Source organism: Rattus norvegicus, chromosome 16 (assembly GCF_036323735.1).
Source record: "Rattus norvegicus strain BN/NHsdMcwi chromosome 16, GRCr8, whole genome shotgun sequence".
NCBI classification, from domain to species: Eukaryota; Metazoa; Chordata; class Mammalia; order Rodentia; family Muridae; genus Rattus; species Rattus norvegicus.
The window spans coordinates 8,701,529-8,729,240 of record NC_086034.1 but is presented as its reverse complement, the minus strand read 5'-3'; the positions used below and the strand labels follow the sequence as shown (position 1 = coordinate 8,729,240).

The window sequence follows — 27,712 nt, the reverse complement described above, 5'->3', positions numbered from 1 at the left end:
AATGAAAATAAAAAATTGCTGAAATTGAGGGATGAAACAGGGTAGAATAAACTAATGAGTGTTCACATTTGCTTCGCGATAGCATCCCTGGATACAGAGCATCTCAACATGTAATGGGAACATGGTCTACCTGAGTTTATTCAATGCATATTTATATATTTTGGAAATCATAGGGTACTACACAGGTGCAATAGACTGTCTTTTATTTCTCACTGTCAAAACAGTTGGCATACTTTTTCCCCAAGTTTAAGATACTGTGCACGTAATATATTTTATTTAAACGTAGAATCATCCTATATGAATGTGTTGCTTCTTTTCTCTTAGTGATATGTTAGTCTCCATTGTTGGTGAGAATACCTTTGAACTCTTTAAAGTGCTAAATACATTCTACTGCATGAATGATAGTAATTTAACTACCTTTTCATCCATTGGCTCGTCAGTTTAGCAGTGAATAGTTAATATTTGCGGGAGCCACAAGGCCTTGCAGGTAAATCAGGTAGCACGAGGGTTTTCAGGGGATGGGGAAAGGAAGGAGGTAACTTTTTCTAGGGATCTGGAGAACATTTACTCATTGGTGGGTGGTAGGCCCTGGAAGAGTGTCTGTCAAACTAGGACACTCCGTGGCTCAGGTGTGTGCCCTGGCACGCGTGCCTGACCTTCAAATACTAACCCCTCCTCCCCGCGAGGTTAGCAACCCAGGAAGCTTAAGCTATGACTGGTGTTCGCCGCCACGCGCCGCCACGTGCCGTCGCAGGCCCGCCCCCTGCTGCTCCCGGCCACGCCCCTCACACGCGGCTTTCTAGACCCTGCTCGCGGCCCCGCTCTCAGGGGACCTCCGCTACTGCTGTCCGCCCTCCGGTGCATCCACGCCCCCAGTCGCGGGGCCACGCCCCCGTAATCCGGGCCCCCGGGGCTGCCCCGCCCCCAGGCCGCTCCCCGGCGCGGAGGCGGGGCCCTGCGCGATGACGTGGGCGGGCGTGCGCGCTGACGGACCGCGTCTCTGTTAGTCAGCGGAGCGGCCGAGGCCGGACGTTGCGGCCGAAACGCGGAGCCGCGAGCAGGATTAAGTAGCGGCCGCGGCCACCGCGGGACGGCGCCGCTCTCCGCTACGGGCTTCCAGGTCTCCGTTGGCTGCACTGCCGGGTGAGTGCGCGGGCGCCGCGGCTCGGGCGGCCGCCGCCTTTCCCCGGCCGTGACCCCCTCCCGGGAACGCGCGCGGGGCGGGGGTGGCGCGGGAACAATAGCGCGGGCGGCGGGGGCAGCGGGGGGCGTGGTCCACTCCAGGCGACCTGGCTTCACCGCTGCGGCCGGCTTCAACGTCGCGCGGGGGGAATGGAGCGGGAGGGCGGCAAGTTCCGAGGTGTTCCCGCGGAGGTCGGGCCGACGCGACCGTGCATACGTCTCCCGCACCCACCGGGAGCGTGTTTTGACTGTGGGCGGTTTCTTTGTGCGGACGTGAGTGCCGCGACGCCCAGAAGAGCCGGGTGGCCGCTAGTGCGCGGGCCTGCGGACCGCGCCTTGAGAGGGGCGCCTGGCGCTGACCTTTTGACTTTCCCCTGCCGCTGTCTTTGTCTTGCGCTTGGGTTCCCAGTCCAGACAAGGTAGAACCAAGTCCATTTTAAAGAACCATAAGGGACGCTTCACATTGTCATATCCGAAAGTTTCCCATCCCACCGAGAATTTAATAACGTGTTGACTGCACGAGGTTCGGTAGTTGCTATTTTTACTTTTGAAATTAAGTGGTCTTTTCAGTAGTAGAATTCTGGTCTGTCGGCCTATTGTGTTTTGAGATCAGCATCCACCAAGTACCTCTTAGTTAGAACATGTTTATTTCATTCATTGATTTGGCAACTGTTAGTACTGTAACCAGGTGGAGATGTGAGGGCCAAGAGAAAGACCCCTAAGAATTAGGGTATTTTGGAACAGAATAGATGTGTCTTTAAATGAGACGATTATATAAGGGATGTATGTTAAGTAAGGTATTTGACTCATTTTCCTGGAGCTTCCAAGGATAATGGTATGTTAGGAAGAATATCTAGATTTGGCTTAAATATACCATTTTTATTTTTCACCCCCCCCCCAATCCCCGCCTTGTCAATTTTCTTGTTATTGGTAGTGGTGACTTGAGTCTTCTTACTGAGGCTGTTAAACCTGGGAGATTTACTGTTGTGTCTGACGAAAGCAGGCAGTCAAAATGGCACTTAGAGGCCTATCTTGCATCATTTCTCCATCACTTAGCATGGAAGTCATACACATTGGGTTGATTCAAAGACTTTTATAGACAAAATTTTAGAATTAAGCCTTAAGTTCTCCGCGAAGTTTCAGAAGTGTCACATATCACTCTGTTGGCTAGACGGTAAATTAATAGAAGACACTACCTGTTAAGACCACCAGAGGGTTTGGAGTCACTTTTCACTCCCAGCCATTAACCACCACTGATATTTTTTTCTATATAGTTGATAAAGTAGAGGATTGTGACTTGTGTGTCCGTATATTTATATATAAAAGTTGAGACTCCATACTTAAAAGTCAGAGGTGCTCCAAAATCTCCAAATGAAACACAGTCTCTTGTAAATAAAGGGCATTTACTTGGTACTTTGTCGTCAAAGTTAAGAACTTTGTCGACCTCCAGTATTTATGTAAGTGCTTTCTCCAGTCGTATGTATGCATACACTCAGACACAATGATGTTTCTTTAGGAATCCACCATGATTGCATTTCTCTCATAAAAAACTATGGTTATGGGTGTGTTTGCAAGATTTTTTGGGGGGCACACAGGAGCATGTAGAAGCCTAAGAACAACTATGTGGGCTTGGTTCTCTTCCAACTTTATGTGGGTTCTAGACATGAAACTCAGCTTCCCGGGTTTCCAAGGCAAGTTTCTTTACTTGATGAGTTGTATTTATCCTTTTGTGACTGTCATGTCGAAAGGTTTTTGATGATTGAGGTTGAAAAGTACAACAGCCTATGTAAATGTATTTTCCAAATATTTCTAGTAGTTTAGAGTTGATTAATTTTTTTAGAAATTACTAGAAAGGTTAAGTTTTAATTTGTATTTATTCAACTCACAAAGCATAGGGGTTTAAAACTCCCAATTTTGGTGCATTTCCACTATTCAAAAATATTTCTTTTCAGTATGAAAGTAGTTCAGATGAATTTATTTACTGGTAAGATAGGAATGAAAAAATAAAATGACTTTATTACTATGAGATACGGGTCTTCAGGCACCAAACTTTTATTGCTTTACCTAGTTAAATATATTGGGCTCTGGATGGACTCCAGAATTAAGAAATTATTTGAGTGGTTCAGACTCTGCATAGATTCAGTTAGGTTGTTTGCTAAATTCTGTTGTTTAAACAGCTGTCTTCGGTATTTAATTCACATAACAGAGTTGCCCTTATAGAGTACACTTTTTAGTGGTTTACTTTATGACATGCATTCATCACTATTATAGTATTCTAGATCATTGTTGTGCACAGAAAACCTCCCTTAAACAAAATCTGTCTGTTGTTTGAAAGGAAGAGGGTATGAAAGGAAGGAGAACATGTTCCCTTAATGAGTTTGTCATGACAGACTAGGAATCTACCATGCTTCCTGCTCCTTTCTATCCTGAGAGAAATTACCTGGAAAGGAAATCAGTGTAAGAGTAAATTGAGGCACAAATGGTGATGCATGCCTGCAATCCCAGGATTTGGGAGGCTAAGGCAAGATGAGTTCAAGACCATTGTGGGCCCCAAGCTAAAGAATAAATTCTTTCATTCTCAGTGAATACCGTTAGAATCATAATTATTTGTTCTGTGACTGGTCTTATAGGAATGGGCTGAAGATACTACTAGATGGCGGTGAAACAGTAGTTTGTCATTAATAACTAGCCATAACGGGGTTGGGGATTTGGCTCAGTGGTAGAGTGCTTGCCTAGCATGCGCAAGGCCCTGGGTTCGGTCCCCAGCTCCGAAAAAAAGAAAAAAAAAATAACTAGCCATAAACCATCCCACTGGTATTGAGGGGTTGCTGGATAGGAGCCAGCCTTGAGTTGCTTTGCTTTGCCTGCCATTTGACAAATTTGAGTCATCTCCATACTTGAGATGCTTTACCTCAGATGTAGAAGTATGTCTGACTTAGGTGTCAGTTCTCTAGAAGACTGCTCAAGTCAGTGGTATGGATAGTAGCATTTCCAACTCATGTAGGACAAAGAAGCCATAACCCTAGAGCTTTACACATGAATCACTTGCTCTTTGAACTGTGATGCTTGTTGTCTCAGTCCTGATCACCACCTGAGCATCCAGGAGCTGTGCATTCCTACCCTAATGCAGCTCTGGTTATAGAAAAGAGGCAGGATTCAGAGTTTACTAACAAGTGACAGGAGCACAGACGTGAGTCATCCTGTCATTCAGAGCAGTAGGCTGGCCTAAGACAGTCCAGGAACCTGTTTCCTTGTAGTTTGTCATCATAAGTGTGGAGTCTGGCCTGCAAACTGTTGGAGTCGATGAGTGACTGGAAAACTCCAAGCAAGAGAAGTACAAATCAGGTCTCCAGTATCAGACTTAGGTGACAGTTTTTGATAAGCACTAGTGTTTTTGATGGCAAATTCTATTTGCTTCACAGCACCATACCTCTTGATGAAATACTCTGCCAAGACTGTGGAAAATGGGGAAATAGAGAATTCATTATCCCAAGAAGCGTATGGGTTTAAGGCATGGTTACACAGTGAATTATGCTCCTTTAAAGGACGAGAAAAGCCTCCTCCTACCAAATCCTGCTGCAAATCTCTGAACAGTTTGGTTTGTGTGTATGTGTGTATACATGAGAGCTTTGAGAAAATTTGTGCCATTTTCTGTATGCTGTGAGTTATATCACAGAACAAATATCTTTGTCTCCTGTTACATCTTCAGAAATTTCAGGTTTGGTTAAAATTTGCCAATTTTTTAAAAAGTTTAGGAACCAAAATATAGGAAATGGCTAGCGTGTCTTCAGGGTCATCTCTGAGTCCCACTCCATATTCCACATGTAACTAATTCTGTGACATAGCTAGTTCAGATTATATAGCATGTCTAAGCCAGCCTTACTAGCCCTCAGTTGAGAGGGCTAATATCATACACCGCATGTTGTCCTGCAGTGAAGTTAGGCACTGCACGAGACTGCTGTGCTTCTTGGTGGTAGATAAGCACTCAGGAAGCTTTAGAGTTTTCAGCTAAACAAATTTTTTCCCCGTTTTAAATGATTGCAAAATGACCAGTGGATTTTTAATCATGTTGATGCATAGTACATATTCAGATTCTCCAGGATATGCCAGTTGTTTCTGTCTACATCTCTGGTGGATTTGTTAAAGTTTGAAAATCTCAACTAATCTGAGTTGACCGAGATCATTTGTGTTAACATTCGGACCAGTAATCCTCTCTGACTTCAAATTTGGAAACATTCCAAAACAAGTAATGATCTGTGATACAATGCCACCACTCCACCTCACGTGCCCTCTTTTAAAGCCATTTCCCATAAAACAATATTCCCTATGCTTTCTAGGTTTGTTTTGGCAGGTATCTGAGAAGTAGGAATCCAGGAGCGAAGAGTAATTCTAGTCCTGTAACACGATTGAAGAAAAATGGAATGTTGTCTCATCTTTTATGTTTCATCTTCCTGAGGCCTGTGACTTGAAGAAAGCAAATTTATAGAGACCTGGTAACTACAGCAGCTCCTTCACGTTATTAGGGCTCTCTGCAGTTTCTGGGGATATAATAAATGGTAGATGGAATTTCTTGTTCCTTCTTGGGCATAGCAAGTATGAAGACACTGATGTTATAGAAGACAGATTCACTGAGAACCTATTCTATGCCACTTTAGGAAGTAAGTGGTTTGGAAGCCTGACACACACTGAAGGAAAGTCGATCTCTATTCTGTAGTCTGAGTCTCACTTCAGAGGAAATAATGTTGGTCTTTTCCTTAGGAAGTTCTTTTGCCTAAGAACTAAGAGATAGTTGGAAACGTCCCAACTTTGACCTGGCTTAGCCTACCTTTAAAATATTGCTTGCTTTATAAAGAGCAGAAAGCAAGCAAAGTATCTTTTCTAAATTTGGTTAACAGTTGAAAGTGTACAGAAGAATGAAAATCACATAAGGCAAACTTACTGAAGTTGTTTCAAACGAGTATTGAAATAAGTTTATGGAAAGTATGAAAAGTGAATGGTAGAGAAGACATTGCTTATACTTGAGTTCTCCAACTTGTATTTAGGCTGTGAAGGTAAGGCTTGATCTGTGCTCAGAGCACTTTTAAAAAGTAAGTGTTTCTCCAGTACTAGGAAGCTTTCTGATGCCCAGAGGACCCAGCCTGCCAGCCGCCATGATGCTAAGGACACCTCCACATACCTGCCCTGCTTGGGAGGGAGCTTTAAAAGACTCTAAATTTCCTGAAGGCTGTTAGTGAGGTAGGAACTCCCTATTCCTGAACTCTTGAGAGGATGGGTCTCTTACTCAGAAGTTGTTTGAGTCAACTGAAGGTGATACTGATAGGGAAAAGGCTGTTGCTGCAAAGACTAGAGAAAGGGTCACTCTGCAGCCAAAACAAAACTCAAAGCAGTATGGCTTTGAGGATTTATTTACATTTCATTTATATTCTGACAGAGAAGTACACCAACTTTAATTAGCGTTTCAAAGACTTAAAAAGTGACACACAGTTAATCTTCTCACTGTGCTAGCAACCCCCTAGGAAACAGTGCTCCTGTGGATCCTTCCAAAAATAGGTGATTCGTGTATGAGTAAATGTAGATTTCCCTTATTTGAAACCTTGGTCTGACTGTATTTCAGAATTAGGGCTTCTTCTGTAAGATGAATTTCAGAAAGATGATAAATGTATCTACCATTTTGTGCAAATCCTGATAGGAGGTGTATCCAACCTTTTGACAGTGACAAGCCCTTGTATAGGCTCACATTTGAGAACCGCATAGTGTAGTTATCCTCCAAAAAGCAACAACTTCGGCAGCAGCAGCACCAGCACCCCCCCCTTCCTCCTCCCCTCTTCCTCTTCCTCTTCCTCTTCCTCTTCCTCCTCAGTGTTTAGGAAGGCTCGCTGTTGGGTGTTGAGCCACCTTCATACACCTTAGTTAGTGTGAGCTCAGAGGTCGCAGGTTGAGCATACCTGCATGTAATCGAACATTAATAAGCATAGATACTACAATAGTTGGCATGAGTAAAGATTACATCTCTTGCCAGTCCTTGTCAGATTTTGTCACCATGGAGGGCACACTTATTTTAAGAAACCTTTCACCTTTATTTTCATGGAGTCTGGTCTTTCTACAAAAGGGACCATACTGAATATCCATTGTCCTTTTCCCTTTGTGTCTAAGTGTTGTAGATTTGCTGTTCTTTGCAGGTTTTTTCTTAATAGAGCTTTATTTCATATCACTGTGTAAATAACATCTTTAGGTAACATTGTGATATTCCATTGTTCTCTATTTGGCCTCCTATAATAAAATGCCATACACAGGGTAGATGAAACAACAGAAACACATTTCTCACAAGGACCAATTGGTTTCCTAGGTGAGGGCCCTCTTTTTCTCCCTGCATTCTCACATGGACTGAGAGTGCTTCGGTCTCTTTTCTTGGGACATTAATTCATCCTATGAGCTCATCTAACATTCGTACTTTCCAATGGTTGCATCTCCAAACTCTGTCATTGTAGAGATTATGACTTTGTTACATGCATTTGACATCAAGTGCTTGATTTCATCACGATAGTGTGCCATTTGCCCAGGTGTGTTGGCACATGCTTTAATTCTGATGCTCTGAGTTTGAGGTCAGCCTGGCCTACACAGTGATTCTAGGGCTACATATTGAGACCATCCTTAAAAAAGGAAGGAGAGATATTAAATGTATTTGCTCTTTTTGATGTGCAGTTAGGTTGCTTTGGCCAAGTAGATTCTCTTGTGCACATAGAACTTTAGATTATGTAAAGGTAGGATATCTCATAAGATAAACTTGTAGGGTGAAGCAGCTGGCTCGGAGTGTTTGCGCACATGTAGTTTTGATACTTGTAACTAAAGTTGTCCAATTTCCATTGCTCCAGCACTGGGTAAGGATAACTGCTTTTTTTCTTCATTGCCCTTAGTGAGATTAAGAATCATGGAAGGGAATATTTGTATTTTCTTCCTTAGGTACTAACCCTATCCTTGATTTGTTACTCATTTTCTTCGATTTGCAAAATTTACTTTTTTCCCTAGGGAAAGAGATATAGAGACATACATAAAAGTTAAAATCAATTGTGAGCCACCATGTGACTGCTGGGAACCAAAAGGGTTTTCTGGAAGAACAGTAAGTGCTCCTTACTGCTTAGCCATCTCCAGCCCTATTTTTTTTCTAATTTTTGTTTAAAATTTTTTGCTGTTTTTCTTTTTCTCTTTTTAAACATTTTTTTTTACTTTTTATTAATTCTTTGTGAATTTCACAGTCCCACTCATCATGTCCCTTCATATCCACCCTGCAACCCCCCCCCCAAAAGAAAAAAGATAAAAATAAAACAGCAACAAAACAAAACAAAACCATCTTGCTGTGGAAGCTGCTGTATAACACTGAGTCACACAGTGTGCCCCTTCTGTCCACACATCTTCCCTTGCATATGTTCATTGCAATGGGTCTTTGTTCTGGTGTGAGGCCCCTGGCTTCTAGTACTCTATTATTACTGGATCCTCACTGGAACTCTTAGATAGTCTGTGGTCCTGTGTCTTGGAGATCCTGTAACTTTGGATCTGCAGGACTGGACCTTTCACTCACTTCAGCAGTTCAGCTATGGGATAGATGCTAGAATGGGTCAACTTAGAGCCCTGGATCTGGGCCTACGTGGAAGCTGAATTTGGTCAGCCCTCCAACACTCTTCTGAGTTACTATGACTAGCTATCCTGCTTTGCCTAGGCAGATGGTGGGACCAGCTCTCCCTCTCTCATGACCTGGAGAATGGAGGGATGTTTCATCTCACCTGGCTGAATTTCATTGTTTGCTGACATCCCACCATTCCTGGCTCTAAGAGTTGCCAGGCATGATATCAAATGCTTTTAATCCCAGCATTTGGGAAGCAGAGGCAGGTGTGTCTCTGAGTTGAAGGCCAGCCTGGTCTACAAAGTCAGGACAGCCAGTACAACCAGGTCTTGTTCTATAGAGAAACTACATCTTGAACTCCCCCCACACCCCCGCCCCCCATAGACCCTGATGTAATTTACTACTGATGTTGAGTAAGCTAGAAAAAAAAAAAGATAACTCAGGGAAAATGGGATTCTAGAGTATTCAGATGATGTAAATAGTTGGTACTGATACAGGCTTACCATGTACTGTTCCAGTGCTTTTACATTAAGTATCCCATGATGACTTGAGGCATGAGAGCCGATTTTGCAGATGAGGAAATAGTTATAGATTACAGGGAAGTTGTTGATGAACAATTTAAACAAGAAGCTAAATTCAAGTTGATTAAATGGTGTTTTGTTGTTACTTTTTTTTTTTTTTCGGTGTTATGTGTATATAGACAACCTTTAAAAGATGAAAATGTGGGCTGGAGAGATGGCTCAGGGGTTAAGCACACTGACTGCTCTTCCAGAAGTCCTGAGTTCAAATCCCAGCAACCACATGGTGGCTCACAACCCATCTGTAATGAGAGCTGATGCACTCTTCTGGTGTGTCTGAAGACAGCCACAGTGTACTGATATATAATAAATAAATAAATAAATTTAAAAAAAAAAGAGATGAAAATGTGGAGTCCAAAAAGTGAGTGAAAATGGAAATGTTTAGGAAAGAGCATATTTGGTTGTCGTAAGACTGGTGCTTTCCATAGAATAAGCAGATCAGTTTGTGTTCTTCCAAGGAATCTTGGTGTTTGGAAGGTGAATATTTCTGACTCTGATCTCTGTGGCTTTTGATTTTTCAGTGAAGTAGAGCATTCGGGCAAGCAGAAGAGAATGGAAGTGTAGGAAGTTTGAAGCACTGGTTCATTTAAAATTTAAAATGTGGAATTTAAATCTCTTTCAGTCTATCAGTCTGGTTGTGACCTCCCCTACCTCCAATACCACTGATTATAAAAAAATACAAGTAAGGCATTAAGATTTATTTAGAGTGATTTTGCCATGTTTAACACAATTCTTACGGGAATCAGAAACAGTAGGAGAAGAGATGGTTCAGTGGTTAATAGCACTTGTTGCTCTTGGAGAGGACCCAGGTTATATTGAGAGGACTCACAAGTGACTCATACCTGTCTGTAACAACAGTTCTAGGAGATCTGACTTCTCCCAGCATGAAGTAGGCACATGGTACACCTACATGCAGACAAAATACTGATACACATAATAAATAAATCTAATTAATATTAATTTATTAATTTTTTATGACTGGTTTTTTACCATATGGCCCTGGCTGATCTGGAATCATCCGCTTGTCTGTGCCTCCCTCCTGGGTCCTGTGATTAAAGGCTAGCACCACCTCACTCAGCTAAATAAATTGTTAAAATAAAGCATTTGGAATTATAGACAGATGGGTGGGTAGATAAGACTTCGAAGAATTTCCTAGTGTGAGGGTTGGTAAGTTTGCAGTCTTTGGCATAAGTAGGTAAGAGAAGAAAAACAAGTGGTTTTCAACTATCATAATGATGTGACCCTTTAATACAGTTCCTCATGTTGTGGTGACCTCAAATCATAACATTATTTTCATTGTTACTTCATAACTAATTTTGCTACTGTTGTGAATTGTAAATATCTGCATTTTTAGATGGTCTTGGGTGACCCTTCTAAATGCATATTTTAATTCTCTAAAGGGGTAATGACCCACAGGTTGAGAATCTCTTATGTACTCTTGAGGAAGAATTTCATCTTCAGACAGTTGGAAGCCTGACCACATTATCAAGAATAATTTCTTGTGCTTAAAGTCTTTTGACTACAGCTATTAACATCTGTAAAATATCTCCTTAATAGCTCCTAGATATGTGTTCAGTTGAATAACATGGTAGAGCAACATAGCAAGGGTGAACCAAAACTGATTATCACACCAGCTTAGTACAAGAGAAGAAATAAGGAAATAGGCTTTTTAAAAAGGTATGCTGAGAGTAGTAACAGAGCATCATGGAGTCTGACATGGATGAAGAGGTTAAGGCAACTTGTGCATAACAGAAGTCTAGCATAGAGATGCTGGAATTTTCTATTAGTATTTGGGATGGGGGAGATCGCACTAGTGCAGTGGTTCTCCCTTTGGGGGTTGCATATCAAATATTTATTTAGGACTCCTAACAGTAGCAAAATTAAAGTTATAAAGTAGCATTGAAATAGTTTTATAGTTGGGGGTCACCACAACATGAAGAACTGTATTAAAGGCCTTAATTAAATTAAAGAAGATTGAGAATCATTGCACTAGGGTATCAGTTACTGGCATCAGTAATGCCCAGGGTGATTCTGGATGTGGGATAGTGAGATGGGAGAAAAAGATAAACATCTGTGGAATCAGGAAGATACTAAATTGAAGAGAGCGGGGCTGGGAGTATAACAGTGTTAGAAGCTTGCCTAGCAAGTGCAAAGCCCTAAATTGTGTCTGTCTGTCTGTGTGTGTGTGTGTGTGTGTGTGTGTGTGTGTGTGTGTGTGTGTGTGTGTGTGTGTGTGTATGTGTGTGTGTACATAGAAGGGTTAGCTTGGATATGTGAAGTCAGCAAGCCATGATGGGAATAAAGATGTATACCATTGTTGCTGTAAATATTATTTGGGGGTTTCTACCTTACCTTGGATCATTTTGTTCCAAATAAAAGACACAAAATCTTAATATTTATAATGAACCTTAACACTTGCCATGTTCCGCCTAGGCCACTCTTACTTACTCCAACTGGCTGGCTCTAATGGCCATACGCTGATGATCTAACTACCCCATGGTGACTTTTCCTTCTTCCTCCTCTTTTCGTGGTTTCTGCCTAAGACCCTAGGCCCGTGTCTTAGTTAGGGTTTCCATCGATATGAAGAGACCATGGCTGAGGCAACTCTTTTTTTTTTTAATTTACATTTCAAATGCCTCCTCCTAGAGTCCCCCTTTCCCCTCTCCCTTTCGCCTCTAAGAGGATGCTTCCCCCACTCACTCATCCACTCCTACCTCTAGCATCCCTCCTCTCTGTGGGGGAAGGGGGAGGGTCAAACCTCTACGGGAACAAGCACATCCCCCTCCCACTGAGGCCAGACAAGGCAGTCCTCAGCTACATATGTAGCAGGGACCACGGACCAGCCTGTGTATGCTCTTTGGTTGATGGCTTAGTCTCTGGGAGCTCTGAGGGGTCTGGTTAGTTGATAACTGTTGTTCTTCCTATGGGCTTGCAATCCCCTTCAGCTCCTACAGTCTTTCCTCTAACTCCTCTATAGGAGTCTCTGAGATCAGTTCAATAGTTGGATATAAGTATCTGCACCTGTCTCCGTCAGGTGCTGGTAGAACCTCTCAGGACAGCAGTGCTAGGCTCCTATCTCTAAGCACAACATGGCATCAGCAATAGTGTCAGGGTTTGGTGCCTGCGCATGGGAAGGATCCCAAGTTGGGGTGGTCTCTGGATGGTCTTTCCTTCAGTCCCTGCTCCATTGTTGTCTGTGCATTTCCTTTAGACAGAAACAATTCTGAGTCAAACATTTTGAGGTGGGTGAGTGGCCCCATTTCTCAACTGGGGGCCAAGGCAACTCTTACAAATGTTTAATTGGGGCTGGCTTACAATTTCAGAAGTTTAGTCCATTGTCATCAGCAACAGGAATCATGGCAGTATGCAGGCAGACATAGGGGCTGAGAGTTCTACATCTTGATTCAAAGGCAACCAGAGAGACTGGCATCTGCAGGCAGCTAGGAGGAAGCTCTCTTCTGCACTAGGTGGAGCCTGAGCATAGGAGACCTCCAAAACCCACCCCTACAATGACAACACACTTCCTCCAACAAGGCCACACCTACTGTCTAACAGTGCTACTTACTATGGGCCAAGCATAGTCAAACCACCACAACCAGAAACTTTGTGTCTCCTCACTACTGCCCAGCCTAGGCTGTAGGCATCTTTATTAACCATTCTGGGAGAACTTGGAGGGCAAGGTTTACACAACAAAAGCTGGTATACATGAAGATTTCCTCATCTTGGAGCATCCAGATCTTGGGATACAGAATTTAGCATTTGAATATATAGTATCAGCACCAGACCAACCCACTATATACATATTTCATGAGCAGTTTGCTTAACATTACAGAGGTTAAAGGAAGGCAGGAAAATACCGTAGTTGTAGTATGTAAGTGTGCTTATTACAAATTAGGAATTTTGGACAAGGGAAAAAGAAATGGGTAAAATAAAGGATTTATAGAGCACCTTTACAGTGTGAATACAAGAAGTAAAGTAGAACTGGCATAGCAGGCATGTGAGATGTGATGGATCAGTTCTCATGAAGGGAGTGCTATGGGACTCTCTGGCAGTGGTGGGTCTTTTCTTTTCTTTCTTTCTTTCTTTGTTTCTTTCTTTTTGTTGTTGTTTTTTCTTTGTTTTCAGAAGGGAGATAGATAGGGTCTCGCTATATAACCGGCTGCTTGTCCTAGCCTTGCTAGAGGCTGGGGTATTTTAGAGCTAGGCCTCGGCTTCTAGAAGACTGCTTTGCTTTGTTGTCTTTGCTCTTGGAGTCTGACCTAACACAAGGCCATGGGTAGTTCATTTCTCCATGCCTGACCTCTGTTGGCCTTTGGCTGCAGTGTCTAATCCTCCCTAACTTGGTTGAGAGTTCATCTTAGCCACCTTGGAGGAATTGGTAGAGAACCTGAAAAACAGCATGGTTCTGGTACCAGACTTCCTACTTTACTGGATTGTGGGTTTTTACGAGTGAAGGCACTCAGATGCCTTCAGTTTTGTTTTGCTTTTCCAAATTTTCCTAGGAGGTAGGGGAGAGACACAGAGACAGAGACAGAGAGAGAGAGAGAGAGTGTGTGTGTGTGTCTGTGTCTGTCTGTCTGTCCGTCCAGTTTTTCTAGTTTATCCCAGTGAGACAGTTAATAGGGGTTACCTAGTTCACAACTGTGAGGAAAGTGATTTGTTAGGCTGATGATGTAGTGAAATAGTGAAATTCCTCCTTGGGCATTTTAGTGTATATGGTTTAGTTCTTCCTTGAGGTGACATATGGAGGACTAGTTGCTGTGCATTGTCACGTAGTAGAAAAGAAAAATATGATAAATTTTAAGAGGTTGCAGAGAAAAATTAATTTTGCAGTTTGTGATAAAGCTAGGATAATACTTCATGTGAGTGAGAGAAACAGTCACATACAAAACACCTGGCATAATTGGTGGCAAGCTGTTACAAAGGCTTTAGAATCCTACTCATTGTAAAGGAGGCACTGAGAAATCACACTGAGTGAAATTTTTAAAATTTCCACAGAGAAACCTTAAATGACCTCCGAGTTAGTAAATTGGAGTCAACCTCAGGGCTGAGTTTCTAACTGCCTTGTCATTTCCATGTCCACAGCACATCTATTAGTGTGATAAAGGATTGCAGAAAAATGTAATTCTGTAGCAGCCATGAGATGCAAGAGTGACAATTTGTTTTAGTGTATATTACTGTCCTAATATATGTATATAACTGATTTTAGGTCTTTATGAGCTGATTTATGTCCTTCATTAATCTGTTTACATTCTTCTGAATTTCAGAATCATGAGTTTATCATCACCCTTCTGATTGTATTTGAAGAGGAAAAGTAGCATTTCTTAAGAAATGAATTATTGAAGTGTTCTGTTTTCGATGATTTTCTCAGCAATCTTTGGTGAAACCTTTGGAAGATGAGAGTGGTTTCTTTAGTTGGGTACCTTGTGGCCTCTTCTCTCAGAGTTAATGTGGTGTGTGTGTCCTAAGAGCTGGTCAAGAGCAGTGTTCTTTGTTGCATACCGATTGGTTGATTGCCTGCTCTCCTTTCAGTTTTGGTTCCTTATTAACTGATCTCCTTAAATGACTCCCAACTTCTTTAGAATACTTATATATACAAACAAGTGGAAAGAGTCTTATAGGAACACCAGTTAACATTTCATTTCCCTCCTAAGTGACTTAAATTTTTAATTTTCTATTTGAAGTGGTCTTACTGCAAAGCTTTGACTAGCCCAGTACTTGATTTATAGACCAGGTTAGATTCTCTTGCCTCTGCCTCTCAAATGCTGGGATTATAGGAATGTGCCACCAGGTCTGGTTTATTTCTCCAAATGTCAATTTGCTACAGCCAGATGCTTTAGGACTCTTATGAAGGTGTTTCCATACTGATACTGGGAAGGCAGGCTACAATCAGTCAGAGTCCTGTTCCACCATCTTGTTTTCTTGACTTTTGCCTGCTAAAGTCAGTCCATAGTTGGTGTCTCCAGCCAGGCGTCATACTGTTAGCCCACTAAGGTGGTCCTTACCTCTGATTTTTCTTCTCATAATGCTGGGTCCTTGAACACACTAGACCAATTGTCTGGTAATTTATTCTCTGGATTTAGCTGGTTCTTTCCTTACACTGGTTAACTTGTGTCTTTAGAGACTGCTCCTAAAAACAGAAACTTGGCATTACAGACTGCTATGTGTTTAGGGTTTTCAGCTTTGATAACATTGTGTGCCTTATATGTTAGACAAGGCTTCAGGTCATGCCTTAAACTATTGTCATGTATTACCAAGAGGGTATTTCAGCGGAGGTATTACAAAGATCAGAACTGTCTCATGCTCTTAGTAACTGATCAGTGCTGTGACATTGAGCTTCCCTATATCTTGTTTCCCAGTGGCATTTACCTGCTATTTTTAGCATTCATTGATTAGCTTTGGTTGAACCCATTATTTCATTTGCCCCTGCAGAGAAGTGTATTTTTCTAACGATCTTTTTGAGTCTATTAACCAGCTTTCCATTCTGTTCAAAGACTCTCCGGAGCCTGGTGCAATAGTGCACACACCTGTAATTTCAGCATTTGGAGTTTGGGATGTGTGGTGGTTTGAATATTCTTGACCCAGGGAGCGGCACTGTTTGGAGAAGTGACCTTGTTGGAAGAAGTGTGTTACTGTGGGCCAATCTTCTAATGGTCTTCAGATGAAGATGTAGAGAGAGCTCTCAGCTCCTCCAGCACCATGCCTGCCTGGATGTTGCCTTGCTTCTTGCCTTGATGATAATAGACTGAAACTCAGAACCTGTAAGCCAGCCCCAATTAAATGTCCTTTTTAAGAGTTCTTGGTCATAGCGTCTCTTCACACATAGCCAGACCCTGTTCCCCCAAGAATATTTTTTTAAAGAAAATACACCGTTGTTGTCTTCAGACACACCAGAAGAGGGCATCAGATCACATTGCAGATGGTTATGAGCCACCATGTAGTTGTTGAAAATTGAACTGAGGACTTCTGGAAGAGCACTCAGTGCTCTTAACCTCTGAGCCATCTCTCTACTAGACAAAAGAACCAGTAAGGTTGAAGCTGGTTCAGACCCCAGCTTGTCTCATAATTGAGAATGGTAGATGTGGAATTAGCTCCTGACCAGTCTCTATTTGTCCTCAAACACATGACCATGATGCCCTGTTAAGAGGACCATGACAACCAGTCATAAAGGACAACACCTGAAGCCCCTCTGTAGAGGGCCGCAATAACATTCGCCACCACAAGATGGTGCTGGCTTCCACTGCGCCCCACGTGGTAGGCTGAGATAGTTTCGCCATTACAAGATGGCGCTGGCCTCTGCCGCGCCAGCCAACTTCCTTTCAGGAAGTTAACTGTGTGCGCATGTGTAAGAGTGCCTTCGTGCCAGGTCTTTGCCCACTCCGGGGCGTGCCTAATGAGATCATGGGTAAGCAACCAATCAGGTGTGGATGCGCCGCGCTAGGGTGTATATAAGCCGCGCCATGCTGGTGCCCCGCCACTCTCTATTATTAATAAATAATAAGCATTTTGGCTACAGAAGGATTCGTGTGTTCCCGCGTATTCTTGCTGGCGAGGTCGCGCGGGACACCCCTCCCCATGCAAATAAAGCATCCCTGACATTTGAGACTGAGCCAGTGGGAAGCATCTACCCCTGGATCCTACCCTACCTCCAGAAATATTTATAAGATCCCTATCCATAAGGAATAAAATATATACGGAAGAGGTGACTTATGTAACCTGTCCTTAGAGTCAGAGAGCTGTTTTAAAGATGTCTATCCTCTTAGTTTCTGACTGTTTTTATTATGAATGGCTGTTAGAGTTTGTCTGGTGCCTTTTGCACAGCCATTGCTGGGAATCACATGATTTTTCTACCTGTTGATGTGCATCTCTCAGTAGATATTAGGACCAGCTTTGTATATCTGAGATAAATCCTACCTGGTCCTAATGGATAATTCCTTTTTATACTTTGTTGAAATTCATCTAATATTTGTTGAGGATTTTTGCATTGTGTTCATGCAATGTATTGGTCTGTGGTTTTCCTTTCATCTTTGTCTGGCTTTGGAGTAATACTTTCCGTTAGAGTGAGTTAGGACTTGGGCCTTCTGCCTTTTTGAGATTATAAAGGGCTAGAGGACTGGAGAGATGAGTCACTGATTAATTAGAACATAAACCACTTACAAGTTTCTAGCACCCACATGTATCTCACAGTGTCCTGTTCACTTAGGTTCCAGATCTAACACCAGCTAGCACTAGGCATGCATGTGGTGTACATCCATACCCGCAGGCACTCACACATGCATGCATGTGGTGTACATCCATACGCGCAGGCACTCACATATGCATACAATAAAAAGAGAAAGAAAACATTCTTTTCCTTAAGTGCTTACCAAAATTCACTAGTGAACTTACTGAGGCCTTCTGCTCAAGAAGCTACTAACTGCTGGTTACATTGATAGACACAGCTCTATCAGGTGCCTGATTTCTTTTCTTTTGTGTATATGTTTCTGTTTAGGTTATGTTTATAAAAAGAACTTAGATGGGTTCTTCACAGAATTGTCCATTTTCTCAAGTTATCAGGTTGTAGAGTCACAGTAATTCATAGCATTCCTTTGTCATTATAAAAAAAGAAAGGCAGGGTCTTGCTAGTAGTAATCCAGGCTGTCTTACAACCCTCATCTCAGCCCATGCTGGCCTCAAGCTCATTATTTTCCTGCCTTAGCATCCTGAGTGTTGGGCTACAGTGTGCCATCACGCTTGCCCCTTCATCATACTCCAGTGTCCTCTGAGACAGTAACGATGACCCATCTCGTTTTTATAGTAGCTTGTGTTCAGTGTTCTGCCTCCTTCCCTTTTGTCTGCTTTTCCCCTACTTCCTCACTGGTACTGGGAATCAAACCCAGGGCCTCACACATGCTAGGCAAGTGGTCTGCATCCCAGCATTCTTTTTAAATCTTTAGATAGAATCTCCCTAAGTGGACCACCTGACTTTCAACTCACTGTGTAGCTCTTGCAAGTCTTGAAGTTGTGATCCTCCTGCCTCAGCCTCCTTAGTAGCTACAATTATAGGCCTACACCACAAGGCCCAGCTGTTGTTTCTTCCTCCCTAACTACTCCTTTCTACTTTTTCCTTGGCTTAGAGAGGTATCTATATTTTATATTTTCAGATAGAAAATTATATTTTCAGATAAGCTTTTGGGTTTTGTTGACCTCATGTATTCCCGTTTTTTGTTTCATCTCTTTCTACACTGTTTTTCTTACGGTACTTGCTTTAGGTGGTACTATTAATTGTTAGGTAAACGGTTCCATGTTTGGTCAGGAGGAATTTCTAAAGGTGTCTTCTCTGTCGATTTGGTCCAGAGACGTGGCTGTTGGCTGAGTGCTTCCTTGCTTGCTGACAGAGTGTTTACTTGATTTATATCCTTGCCCTAACCTGAAACACTCTTTTTCTTTAGAAAGTTGTTTTCAGACTTATTTTTACATGATTGTCCTTTTTTCCCCTTTAAACATTGAACTGGTTTGCTTGTTGGGATTTGGGCAGTTTATGCTAGAGTGACTAAGACTGTTTCTCATTTCAAAAACAATATTTTCCTGCTCAGTTTAGGTAAGTTAGTGATCTGTAGTTTAGTAGTTCTCTCATATGTTAGATGAAGAGACAGTTTAATGCCGGATGACTGGACCTTTTTTAAAAAGTTTAATAATTTACTTTGTAATGTTCTGGATTAACTGGTTTGGTGTTTTGGCATCTCTATAATTTGCCACTTTTAAAAGCAATTGAATTTTTAATTAAAAAAAGTATACAAAGCACTTCACAATAGTTGTTTATATATTCTTCCCAACAGATTTTTTGTGCACATACTCTTGTTCCTGCCACCTTAATTTTATAGAGGGGGAAATTAGGGCAGGATGAGATCAGTAATAAGACTATAATTTAATGCACCTTGAGGTGTAACTGAACTTTTGGCTATTTTACTGGGTTCTTTTTCCTACTCCCCTACACTACCCCTATACCTTGCAACCCCCTAACACCACATCAAGAAGAAAGGTTAGAGGGAAAAGGAGGTGTCAATATCATCAGACTACTTCCTGCTGATTAGGGATGTTCTTGGGGGAAGTCCAGTCTTTGTCATCAGGATATCTCCGATCAGCAATCCAGCAAGCAGGGGCAGGGACGGGCACGGGCAGGGGCACGGGCACGGGCAGCCTCTCGGGCTGTTCTCAGGACTCTGGCATTTTTATACCATCTCTTAAGAGTCCCCTGAATTCCAAATGTAACTTAAGTTTAGCTGACAAAATCATGCGTCTGCCATAGCATGAGACAAATCATAGTTAATTGCTGTGGACAATCTGAAACTGCCCTATCATATATCACATCTGGGATTAAAACAAAAACACATTCACATAATATTTCTGTATTTTTAAAGAAGTCAAAATTCTCACCACAGTGAGGCCTGTAATTCTGCATCCTGTTCTTCCTTCTCCTCCTGTTGATTATAGTGTAATAGGTGTTACTCCTATTACCCTGGTTTGATATTGCAGTTTTGAAGTCTTTAATTCAAAGTATCTAGAGCCTTTCATGTAATCCTTTAAAATAGTATTCTCTGCTGCAGTTCTCTTTGGCCAAGAAATAGACATTTTCATGAATAATGCCATTTGTTTGAAGATTGAGACTTTAAAAAGGTATATTAAATCTAGTTAGAGCATACATTTTAAAGTATTCTTGTATATATATAGGTTAAATGGGGCTAAAACACTAATGACAATGTCTGTAACTGGTATTTTTTTTATATAGTCACTGCTAGAATTGGAGGATTTTTATTTTAATAGAGAAAAACATGTTTTGCTTGGTCTTAAATTTTGAGTCAGAATTTAAATTTTGATTTTCTGGTATGTTGATATGGCACTCCTACATCCTCTTTCCTGGCTTATTTCTGTCCTATCCTCTGCCTTCCTAAAGTTACTAGGACCAGATGGTCATTCTCTTATGACACACTGCTTTTGAAAAGATTTTGCTGTTTGTTTTGTTGTTGTTTAAAGACCTCGTCTCATTATGTAGTCCTGATTAGTCTGGAATTCACATTGTAGACCAGACTGGCCTTAAACTCAGGTACCCACCTGCCTCTGCCTCTTGAATGTTGGAGTTAAAGGCATGCACCATCATGTGTGGCAAGAGCAAGGGTTTTGAAAACTGCTACATTTATGAAACCAGCTATGATGGCTATTCCTGGTTGTCAGCTTGACTACATTTTGAATGAACTACAGTCCAGAAATGGAGGCACACCTGTGATCCAGATCTTGAGGCACAGTGGCCATGAAAGTTTAGACCTAGGTAAGGTAGTACATAGTTTTAATCCGAGAAGACTGAGGCAGTCTCTGAATGCAAGGCCAACCTGGTACAGATCATGTTCTAAATCCAGATGTGGTGCCACACACCTGTGTGCTGGCCACACTTTCTGCTGGAGCTTACATGAGGACGCTGGAGGGAGGAAGAGTCACCCTTCCCCACCCGCTTGCACTTCTATAGAAGACCAGGGGAAACAACTTGCCTCGTGGGACTGAGCAACTACCAGATTCTTGGACTTCCCATTTACATCTGCCCATTGTTGGGTTAATAATTACAATAAATTCCCTTAATATATAAAGACATTCCATAAGTTCTGTGACTCCACAGAACCCTGACTGATACACCAGCAAAATCTTTGGATTGCTCATCGAATGGATATACATTTTCTGAAATGTCATTGTACACTTAGAAGTTTGAATGTTGTCATTGTCAGTGAATACTGCTATGTGCTTTGAAGCGATAGACTCTTTATTCATTATCAAGAAACTATCTTTCAAGTCACTAGTTTGTGACTCGAGTACTTGAGAGTTGGAAGTAGGATCCTGAGTTCTGTGGAGCTTGAGGTTCATAAAGCCTGAGGCTCTGTCTCACTGAACACTCACAGACCCCACACAGACCTAAATACATAATAATAGTTTTTGTGTCAGTAGCTCTTATAAAACTAATGTTCTGTGAAAAAGTACCTCACAGTTGCTTTTCTAGAATGGCTTATGCTTACAGATAGTGGAAAGAAGTGCTTATATACACTTCCCATATCACAGCACAGATAATCTTATATACTTATATCATATTCTTATATTATACCAGAATTTAACAAATTAATTGCAGTGGAATCTGAACTCATGTAATATTTTTATAGCCTATATTAAAATCAGTGATCTGTGCTTGTTTGCTTGCTTGCTTTTCTTTTGACAAGGTTTTTATATATAGCCCTGGCTGTCTTGGAACTCATTCTATAGACCCATCTGGCCTCAGATTTATAGAGACCAGCCTGCCTCTGCCTCCTGAGTGCTGGGATTAAAGGCAAGTGCCACCACCCAGCAATCTGTGCTGTGTGTAAGTGAGTCTCTGCCTGTTTGACTTTAAAACATCAAGTATTGATCATTTGGGAATACTGCTTCAACAAGGTCTACCTAAATGTCGCCATAGCTTGTTGTAGTTGTCATAGTGTGATCTGAGGAATGGAAGGTCATAGGAAACTGTCAGAACAGGGTGAATAGAGCAAAACACTTTTGATTTGGTTTTCATTACAATCAAACTATATTGGTTGTCAGAACTATGGTTAATACACAGTTTTCTTTGTTCTCTACTTAATGTGCTGCATTCCCTGTGTTCACTCAGCTACAGAACTAGCCCTGTAGTTATTTTCTCCAGCTGCTGTGGTTATCTGCGGGGACCTTATCATACACGATGTTCTCTGACATGTACCAGATCAAGGAGATAGTGGACAGGCTGTGCCTGGAAGTAGAGAGCTAGATGATCGGGTAGGCAGAGGTTAACATAAATGACTTGCTCACTGGTGAAATGCCTCCTCTGTTGAGCCAGAAGGCTATCTAGGAAGCACAGTAATTACCAGATAGCACAGCATATTGTCATGAACTGTCAACTGCAGAAACTTCATTAACAGAAGACTATGTGACGTGAGTCAAAGGCAACCACAGTCACATCAAAGCTGGACTTTGAATACAGACCACAGAGTGTTTGTGGTGGGGTTATGGGAGAAGAGAAGCATACCTTTCTAATTGAAAAGTAAAACCAAACGTATCTGATCCTTTTTGGTTAAAAGACAAAACCACAAATCTTGAGTGTTATAAAAATACAATGCGACGATAGGTGGGGGTATCTAGAGGGCCCATGCCAAGGTGCCCACCTGAGAAATCATATCATTGTATAAGGGAGATTTTGGGGAGTGGAGAGAGGAGTGAGGACCTGGAGAAGGGGCAGAGGCAACAGAGAAAGATACGTTGGAGGAAAAGAGGGAGAGGGACAGAGAGAAAAAAAGGAGGTTGGGGGACGACTGTGGTGGCAAGCAATGCTTTTATATGCCAGATCTACACTTGACAGCAGGTGATGACATAAGCTGTTGCTAGGTCCCTGGGAGGAATCTAGAGGAATTACCTGTAAGCCAGCAGAGGGCATGGTTTCTCTGCTGTACTGTGATGTGACCTCATACAGTTTTCTTTAAGGCTAGATTGGAAATGGAAGGATGCTAACACATTTAGCAATTACTTTGTGTCATTTATCTATAATCCACAGGATAACAGGATGTAGGTGACAATGATGTGTCTTGAGTTCTGCATTTATTTTGATTGATTTGTTTTGAGTAGTCATTATTGGTTAAGGAAAAGAATATGACTTGTAGGTTATCTAAAAATGTGTTTCATTCTTTTTTAAAAAAACATTTGTTTATATATGTGCGGGCCTGTTTGTATATGTGCCGTAGGTGGGTATGTGCTCTCAGAGTGCGAAGAGGGCCCTTGCAACTGGAGTTCCAGGTTGGGTATGTGCTCTCAGAGTGCGAAGAAGGCCCTTGCAACTGGAGTTCCAGGTGGTGGGTGTGCCGTGTGCTTGGAACTAAACCTAGTCCTCTGAAGGCTGCAAGGGCTCTTAACTAAGACACTGGGCCATTTTTTTTAGTCCCAAATTGAAATTTTTAAAAAGTTAATTGCTGACTCCCTTAGTTTTAGTTGGGAAGGAAATCTATGCTAATTCTTTGATCTTCCTTCCTGAATAAATTCTTAATCATGTAATTTGCCTTTTGCCCCCTCCCCGGGGTTTTGTCCTTTGCACATGTAGATTAGTTTTCAGCCAAAGCCTCTGGCGGGTTCCTACTACAGTACTTGTGGTTATTTCTCTGGCCTTTGCACCAGCTTACAGATTCCGGGTACCTTTCCCTTCCTCTGTCTCTTTAGCTCAGTGAAGCTACCATGTTGTGTGTAATGTGGCCTTTTCTTACAGTGTTCTGGAAGAGTGCCTGCCTTTGTGGCAGGTCAGTTACAGGGAGCTTATTTAATTTGTTTTTCCCTTTTCAAGCTTTGCAAATTTTGTGTCAACATAATACAAGTTAGAGTCATTTTGGAAGAGGAAGCATCATTGAGGAAAATATCCCTCCCAGATTGGCCTATGGTGCATTTTTTTGATTAATAATTGATATGATAATAACTGTTGGTGGTGCCATCCTGGGCTGGTGGTCCTGGGTGCTGTAAGAAGCGGGGCGCCAGGTGTGGTGGTGCACATGCCGCCTCTGATGGGAGGGTCTCTGTGAGTTTGAAGCCAGCCTAGTCTACATAGTGAGTACCAGGACAGCCAGGGCTATCAGAGAGACCTACACACACACACACACACACACACACACACACACGGGGGTGTGGGTGGGGTGGGGGGATGGTACACAGAGAGACAGATAGACCAGCAAGCCATTAAACATTGTTTCTGCATGGCCTGCGCTGCAGTTCGTTCCTGGAGTTCTTCTGCTGACTTCTTCATGACTGTGATGCGGAAGTGAAGTAAACTCTTCCCTCTGACAGTCTCTTTGGTTATGGTGTTTCATTACAGCGACATGGTTAGAACCCAGTCATTGTGTTTGTTAGCATTTACCTTCAATTTCATTTAGTTTGCTTTGTAACTATTATTACAAGTGAGTAACACTGATTTCAGTTATTGAGGTCTGTGATATGTTTAGGGGAGCATTTTTGAACTGCCACACAGGAGAAGAGGTAAATGATACAGCTGATGACAATATTAGTATTTCTGAAAGAACTGATGAAATATGTATTGAAAAAATGACTTATTGGTAGCTTCATTGAGTTCTGTTTGATAGTGACTGAATTTACAAGTTGGGAGCTATTAGGACAAATGAAAGGGCTAGAAAGATGGCTCAGCTCTTACGACCACTTGCTACACTTCCATAGAACCCAGGTTCAGATTCCCAGCACTTCTATTTGGTGACTTTCTTTTCTTCTCTTTTCTTCTCTTTTCTTCTTCTTCTTCTTCTTCTTCTTCTTCTTCTTCTTCTTCTTCTTCTTCTTCTTCTTCTTCTTCTTCTTCTTCTTCTTCTTCTTCTCCCTCCTCCTCCTCTTCTTCCTCCTCCTCCCCCTCCCCCCCCTCTCTTTTCAGAGCTGAGGACTGAACCCAGGGCTTTGTGCTTGCTAGGCAAGCACTCTACCACTGAGCTAAATCCCCAATCCTCTAACTTCACTTTCAAGAGCACCCGCCTTTATGTAGCGCACATACAGACAAGCAGGTACATATGAGTGTGTGCCCCCCCACACACAAATAAATAAAAATGAGTGAAAATTTTTAAAAGAGTAAATGAGTTTGGTAACAGCCATTATGGGGCGTCTTTTTTATTACTTTTGTAAAGAGAAGAAAAGGAAAGAAATGGGAAGTTTGAAGAATGGAGGAAATTTGAAATGAGTGTTACAGAGAATGGAAAGTAATTTTAACAGGAAAAGAATAGTACTGTGAACTCATGAAGATTGACCATGAAGTAACAGTTGCATTCATCTGTCTTCCTATGCTAATTTCTATTTAGACTTGATGTAGACAAGAAAATAGCTGGATTTATTTGGAGTTGGTATTTTTGCAAATTTGGAATTTAAGGAGTTCAGAATATTGATGAGTTTCTTTAAATAAGATGAAACATGGAATTTAAATTGACTAAGGATATAATAAAAGAAGATAGGTGGAGGGAAGTAGAGTTTTAAGATACTGGAGGCCCTCTATGGTCAGATAATGTTCATGTAGATGATAACTTATTCACAAGGAAAGGAGATTGTGGTTGTTTGAATAGGTCCCCCCCCCCCCAGATGTATGTGTTTCAGTGCTTGGCCATAGGGAGTGGCACTGTTAGGAGGTATGGCCTTGGAGGAAGTATGTCACGGTGTAGGTGTGTTTTGAGATCTTCTGTGCTTAAGCTCTGCCCAACATGGAAGATGTCTCCTGTCTGCCTGTGGAAAACAGTCCCTTTCTGCTATCTGGGGATTACAATGTAGTCTTGGCTCCCGGAGCACCAAGTCTGCCTTCATACCACCATGCTTTCTGCTGTGCTGTTACGGACTAAACCCCTGAAACTGTAAGCCAGCTCCAATTAATGCTTCCCTTTGTAAGAGTTGCCTTGGCCATGTCTCTTCACAGAAATAAAATCCTAAGAAGTTGGTACCAGGGACTAGGCCTGCTGTGATAGGACTGACACGGATTTGGCAGTTTTGGATTTGGAAGGGTGGAATGCTTTCCGTGGGGCTTACTGGGCCTTCCGTGTAGGAACGTGGAACGCATTGGTGCTGAGGGCGATGAGAACGGTGGAGGCCTGATTCAAGAAGAGAAGAATTTTAGTATGTTGCATAGAGATAATTCTTGTGATATTTTGGTAAAGAATGTGGCTGCTTTGTGCCCTTGTCTGAAGAATGCCTGAGACTAAAGTGAAAAGATTTAAATTAATTGCATTGACAAAGAAAATCTCAAAACAGCCTAGCATACACTCTCTTCTGTGGTTCACTGTTATAAAGAAGGTTTTGATCAAGCATAGCAAGTTTAGAAAGGAAAATGCACAAAATGTATGGTTCAAATACTAAAGGAAGTAGAGGGGTTGGGGATTTAGCTCAGTGGTAGAGTGCTTACCTAGGAAGCGCAAGGCCCTGGGTTCGGTCCCCAGCTCCGAAAAAAAGAACCAAAAAAAAAAAAAAAAAAAAAAAAAAAGGAAGTAGAATGGAGCTAAATTCTGTTTTCAAGGAGATAAACAGATTTAGGGAGAGGTAACCTTGGGGCAAGATCCCACCCAGCTAAGTGTATTGTTTATGCATTTTCAGGCGAACAAGGGATAGTTACACCATGTTAGGCATTATTATGACTTGATTATTGTTTTCATTTGGACATAAGGAGGTATGATTGTATGTCACATTGACAAGGGATGGGATATGATAGCAAGTCCCTGTTATCAACTTGACTATATTTGGGACTACAATCCAGAACTCACAAAGGTCTTGTGAAAAGGGATTAAAGAAAAGCTTAGGTTCAGGCATGGTAGTACCTACCTTTAGTTCCAGAACTCAGGAGACAGGCATGCAGACCTCTGAGTTCAAGGTAAGTCTACTGATCAAGTTCTAGGACAGCCGAGCTTAGGCAGGCTTGAAGGAAACAATTGAAAACAGTAAACTGGTGAAGATGTAGCAAGGGGGAGGCATGATCCAGCCCCAGCAAGCAGCAGAACTTGGTAGCTTCAGCCACGGGGCTCTGGCTTTAGAGTCAAGAATAGAAGGGACTGCTGGGAAAATTGATGCTGATTTACTGGAGCTAAGAAATCAGCAATGATCAAGAAGAGACCAGCATCGCTGAGGTGAAATCTTCTGGGAAGTGTTTTCTGAAAGCACAAAGATTCTGTGTTCCAGAGATAACCAAGGTACAGCCAGGTTGTACCTTGTGCTGGCAGCTGGACTTAGTAATGTGTAAGAATTATTTGGGTGGTACTGGTTTTGAAATGTTGTACTTTCACAGCAATAAAACCCTACGTAAGACTCAAGGAATGCTTGACTGTTTCTAGAGGTGAATCCATTCAGGTGATAGCCATGGTCACAGACGGTGAGGAATAGACAGACGGGTAGGTCACTGTTGATGACCATGCCAACTGAACTAAAAGATTGCAGTTTTGGAGGTCCTACGGTGCTGTCACTCAACATGATAGCAGGGCTTCTAAGTTAAAGGGGAATGTTTTAATTAGGTGAGTAAAAGGAGGTGAACATAAGGCAGTGGTGCCATGCGTAAATGCATGTGGGAATGTGTGCAATAGGTCTGCCGATTTTAAGCCTAGAATATTTGATTTGAGCTTGCAGTAGTCTGGAATCCTTGATTGAGAGCACGAATATTTCCGGGGTACTTAAACTGTCTCCTTTGAGCCAAGCTACACTTAGGGAATGAGAATTAAATAGTTGGTGAAAACAGACTGTATCTGAATAAACAAAAGTCACAAAATAGTTTGACTCTGATTGTGGGTCACCTGTATGATTATAGAGGCAATTT

General features: G+C 42.0%; 1 protein-coding gene across 1 annotated transcript in view; it reads left to right on the top strand.

Moving 5' to 3' along the window:
• The first annotated feature begins 1,015 nt into the window (after nucleotides 1–1,015).
• Nucleotides 1,016–27,712, top strand: part of Mapk8 (mitogen-activated protein kinase 8) — an 83,055-nt gene continuing 56,358 nt past the window's right edge. The window contains 1 exon segment of the mRNA NM_053829.2: nucleotides 1,016–1,143. The gene's annotated coding sequence lies outside the window, so the exon portion shown is untranslated.